Genomic DNA, 6001 nt, shown 5'->3' on the forward strand with positions numbered 1-6001 from the left:
GCATGAACTCAGCCAGCTAATTTTACTAATTAGTTCTACCCCCTGGCTGAAGAATTACGCTAAATAGAAAATCTGGGCGATTGGAACAAAATGCTGCGGAGAACTTTTACTTTCTGAACCTGGATTTTCCACTTCCGGATAAATCCAATGAATTAAATCTTATTGGTTCAGGACCCCATGAGGCTAAGGCCAGAGTAGCAGGAGCACTGCTGAACCATTCATTTCAAACCCTGGGGATGGTAAATCTATTCAGTTCTGTGTGTGTATTTAGGCACATATAAAAACTGTAGCTGTGAGAGCGAAGAAGTGATTCTCCGCCCGACGCAAGACCAATTTTCCCGCCAGTTTCCCGAAGTCTCCAGTGTGAGATTTCTACCAGCTGGAAAACTCAAGCAATGAGTCAGTTTTATCGTATTACTCCAACTTTCTGGGCTGATGAAGATGGAAACGACTTACAGTTATTGGAAGTCTTTAAATATTAATTGAGATGTACTGTCTGTGGTATTTTCACAACAAGAGCTCAGGCAAGAACAAAAAAAAAAAGAATGGAAATGCATCATACGCTGTACTGTACTGTATATACCCAGCCAGGTCAGGACAGCAGCCATTTACTCTGCATCTTTGCACTAAGGCACAGAAATAACATTTTTCTCCAAAACTGCCCAGTGATAGTTTACGTAGTAAACAGATGGTAGCATTAAAAGAGAAATCTCTAGTGTATAATCGCTTCGTATCAAATGTATTCAAATGTAACTTCAATTGTAGGAAATATGGAAAGTCTGAATCAAACTTGGATGCGTCCTGCAAAAGTTTAAAAATTTATAGGTTTATCCTGCAATGCCATGGCGGTATTGTTATTCCATATGAGTAATGCATTACTCATCTCTCAGTGCTATGAACCCGATAGCTGATTCTGCAGGCGCACTGTTCCAGCAGCACAGGCACATATCTTTCATATTGGCCGCCGTCCATTAAGAAGTGATTCCCCGGCCAGTGCTTACGGCAAGCCAGCGCTTGGAATATAAAAACGCACAAAATTAGCTTAGCAGAAAGACATCTGCCGACAATCTAGCATCTGGTTTGGGCCCTCTTTAGATGTCTGGCAGCTCTTTCAATATGCTGCAATAGGGCAGACAGGTCGCTGCTTGTTATTCTCAATGGAGCCTCTCATTATGAAAGCTATAAATCACCACAGGTAAATGTATTAGGAGATGCGAGGCAATCTGTCCTACTCCCAATATCTAATGGAGGTGTGTCTGTCAGTGCCTCTTACCCAGTGTCTTACATTCCACGGTCTCCCTTGTGATGACTACCTCCAAGAAAGAAGAAAAAAAAACTTTTTTCCTTAAAAAATTCTTAATAGCTGTTGTTCCCGAAAACCTTTTGCAGTAGTATTAATGTTATGTTTCACTCCAAATCTATATTCTGTTCCAACAGTGAAAATAATTATCCACTGAAGTACATGAACATGACGGCACAATTTAAGAATGGGTTACACATTCAGGCTGGGTTTGTGGTTGGATTACATTGGCTTCATTCTCATAGTCATTCTGAATGGAAAGTTCTAGAACCTGAACCTGGCTCAGCAGACAACCAATCACATGCTATCCTTTCATATAATGTGGAACGTGACGTACTCACCATGCACAATTCCCATGCGGCATGTGGGGGGGGGGGGGTTAATGGCTATGGTGCTAATGGCGTGCTTGAAATGCTTATATTTCATTAAGTGGTCAACATGTCAAACACTGAAGAAAAAAAACAGAAAAATGAATTGACTTGGAGGGAGTCCAGAGGAAAATAAATGAATGGTAAGATCCACACCACATAACATCACTGATTAGAAACATAACGCAGGCCCACAGCATATTATTTTCAGCTGCGCAAGCTTGTTTGCCTTACAGAAAGTGACTTTTTAAACACAGCAACAATGAGGCTGGATGGCAGTCTCCGTTCTCTGCTCTGACTGAATTCTAATGCGCTGAATGGAATTGTGCCTTGGAATGCTTCTTACTTCGGAGGCCTTGAGGCATTCAATTTTTCATTGGCATTTTTCATTTATTTCTCCCTCTCTTTCTCACTCGCTCTCTCTCTCTCTGTCTCTCAAAAAGTGCTGTGAAAAGACACAAAAAAAACAGGAAGAATGTTTCCCCCGATCGCTGCCATGTCACAGCATGGCATATTTGGAGCAGGACCAAAACGGTTTTGCATAACGAAAGCAAAAATTAATTGAGAGAGAGCAAGCCAATGGTTTATTTCAGAGGAAATCTACTTCCACATGTACCTGGGGGTCCTTCTGGAACTAAAGCCACTGATCTCAGTGTTCTCTCACACCACCCAAAAAAGAGGTCTGCAGTCTCTGTTCCCGGGACTGCTCCTTTGCTGCCTGCAATGAGGGGGGATTGCAAGTTGTGTTTACAGGGTGCAATTTGGGTGAAGCAGAGGAGCATCTTATTGTGGCACAAGTTGCCTTGCTGTTCTTGCATATTGTGTGCAGCATGATCCGTAAATAAAAAAATAGCAGAATCTTCCTGCAGTTGACATGACTCCAGTATATAAGACCATTGCATTAAAGTCTGTCCCAAAATAGCCACCTGTTTTAGTACAGATGAGAGGGAAATCAGTCCAGTCCTAAAACTGTGTCTCCATTAGATCAACATGGTTCAGGAACTCTCCTCTTTACTGTCTGCCAGATGAAGGAAGTTAAGTGATTTTTAAAAATGTCTGTTGTGCTGTCTTCATTATGTCAACTGAATTTGCACAGCATATGTTTCTTGGATCGTTCTGGCATGGCAAAACCCTCTAGATGAAGTCAGACGTTAACGTAGGAGATCCAAGTCGATGGGCACATCTGTGTCAAATGCTGTAACTGTGGAACATGATATTTTGTGAGTTTAGTCTTGCTTAAGTACTGATATTGAGCCAGCACTTAGTGAAATTGGCCTAACTTCAAAAGCTTATGGCCATGACTCACTGATTCATTCTTTATAGTATGCACTTCCTTTGTGGAGCAGCAGTGTAGTAGAGCTGTCATTTGCCCCAAATACTATTATTAAAAAATAATTAAATCTCATGTATTTTCTCCAGGTCTTGATGGTAACAAAGTGATAATGCAGTATGAAATGGCTGCTGTCAGAGTCTATGGGGCCCTAGTTGAGATCTTGAAAATGGGCCTCAAAAGAATAAACAATAAAAGTGATACATAAAAAAACAACACATCAGGGCCCTAGGCGGCACCTATATGGCCTAATGGGTGGGCCGGTTCTGGCTGCAGCCATCAGTCCCCACTGAATTGAATGTAGCTGGCTTGTAGAAAGCCGCCAACTCATTGATAAAACACACCACACCATATTTTGCAGATTTCAATGAAAGAAAACAATAAAGTGCTTGCCCATTCTGCATGCTATTTCACAACAGCCCCCTTTCCTGTGTTATCTGGAAGCTGGGGTGTCAGACTCCAGTGTGGTAGTTTCTGTGGGATTTGGGCACGTTTCAGGACTTAAATGGAAAACCAAGAGCTGAAGAGTCCACACACCATGTTTCCAAGGCCTAAGCTGATTTAGAGGAAACCACAAAATCCTACATAGACTGGAGCCCTCTTGGACTTAACTTTGACTCTCCCATCTTATCGTGACATATTTTATAGCTGAATGGAGAAAGCACAAGACTTACTAAGCAAACAGACAGATAATTCAGCTCACTTACAGAGAGGATTGCACAATATCTAACGCAGTGTTTTGCGTAAGTGGATATTAATCACGTCGCAGTGGGCTTACTAGTGCTCTAACAATGGAGACAGTTTCATCCTGTCTAGTTTTTTCCATAAATAACAAAGCTTGTTTTTTTTTATCACTGAAGGATTAATGTGTCAGAACACTATCAGGATTTTCTGCTGCGTGGTCTGTTGTGCAAACATCTCAAGCTTCCTGTAGAACAGACCGACCTCCCCGCTACTATCTCTTGCTGTCAGGAGCCTTTCTTCATAAGTGGAGTGCGGAGGCAGGAGTTTGTGCAGGAGGCCATGCGTATGGACATATTTCAGCATTTGTGCGTATGTGTGGATTTGTGTGGAGACGTGTGCCTGGATTTGTGTGGAGACGTGTGCCTGGATTTGTGAAGTGGTTGTGTGGGGGCTGTTCAAAAGCATCTGTTTTGGCGCTCAAGGGTCTGTGTCTGTAGGTGCATGATGTTGATGTGTGTGGAATTTTGGGAAATGTGTATGGATCTTAAGTTACAGTCTGCTGGAAAGCTATCAGGTTTCACACAGTGACATGAGCGTGGAAGAGAGCTGCTCGGTTTGGCTTTTCCTATCAGCTCATCTGACACTGTGGAATGTTAAAAGATTGTGCACGACTGTGAGCATGAAAAACAAAAATGGTAAAATGACCAGTTTGTTGGAGAGGGAAGGGATTTGGATGGAAACTGGATGACGCTCTGTATGAGATCAGAGCTTGTGTGTTTTTGGAAAAAACATATTTTAGGGAACAGTCATTTCTCAGATTTTCACCAGATGGAATTATACCGGTGTCCATTTTGGTTATTGGTTGTTTTTTTCTGTACGCAGCGACGTGAGTGCGGAGTGAGCTACAAGTACAGTTTGCAAAAAATGCACAGTCACTGTAGCATTGTTCTTATAGAGGTTAACTCCACAATGTGTCATCAGTTTCAACTGCCAGGTCATGGACCTTATGTGGAAAATAAATGCTGAAGAGTAGAGGCAGTCCTAGATTTACAACTGCCGTGATAAACCATGGCAAGACGCTACCTTCAACGATGTAACGCAAAATCTCAATGAGCCATACAATGGTATTTGGAAAAAAAAATTGAACATCAACGTGCTTTCTGACTACGCTTCTGAATGGTTACGTATGCATTGCTTCAGCCTCAGGCTTTGGGGTCTTTTAACATTTGTGGTGGAAAAAAAAAAGTTCCGACTACAATTCAGCGGGATTCCCGTTTAAGCAATATGCTAACTTCGTAAAGGGCGCTTGGGCTTATGCAACTCCACAAGTTCACGCCCAGGTCTCACTGTCAATTGAATTTCTGCCATTATGGGTGTAGTTTACACATTAAATACATGAAAGGGAAGCATTGAGCATTAGAATAGCCAACTGTAGGAAACCCTGATTTTCTTCTGCAGTGTATGTCAACGGTTCTCACGCTGAGGATCTTATCCACAGCCTCCTCACTAATGGAGTAGCCCATTCACACAGTACAACAGACACAACACTATACTGAAAGATATATTAAAGACATAACAAGCTGTGCTTAGTTTTACAGTTTTTTTTTAGTATGCCCTTTCAATCTGCAATAGTCAGCTGAATAAAACACACACATAACTCTGAGAGGCTGCCATGTCTGTGTATGGTAACCACAGATGTGCTTGGCATTCAGTAAACTGAATCTCTCAACTTTAACGGCTCTATAAAATGTGGGTGAGGACTGAAACATTACTCATGGGCAAGGTTCTGTTGTTTTATGCAGTCTGCTTCTGTATATTCTATTAGCCGATATTAGATGCTACAGTTATATTGGTTAATGGTGTGAACAGTGCAGATTTTTCTGAAGAGGACCAATGGATCAAGATATTAACTGCCGCTTAGTGGAAATCAAATTATCACCGGAGCACAAGTGTGCAAGTTTTTATTTGTTATTTCCTAAGTTGTGAAATTTTACCTGGATACGATTAGTGGGTCAACAGATTCCAAGTCCATCTGCACATTAATTAGACTTGGCGTGATGTTAAAGTCTACCGTGTCTCTTTACCTGAATGCTTCACTTAAATCAGTCCAAAGTGTCCTTTTGAATAAGCAAATTCCACAGGATTTCCGTTCAAGGACAAACTTCATTTGGTGGTTTTACTCTGTCTATTATGACAGTTGATAATGAACCAGAAACAAAAAAGCACTATTCTCAGAAATACAGCAAACAACTGAATTTTGCTTTCATTAAAATAAAATGTCCCATCTGTTTTTAATTGTACAGCTTTAGGGAGAAAAAC

This window comes from Anguilla anguilla, chromosome 10, assembly GCF_013347855.1.
Source record: "Anguilla anguilla isolate fAngAng1 chromosome 10, fAngAng1.pri, whole genome shotgun sequence".
NCBI classification, from domain to species: domain Eukaryota; kingdom Metazoa; phylum Chordata; class Actinopteri; order Anguilliformes; family Anguillidae; genus Anguilla; species Anguilla anguilla.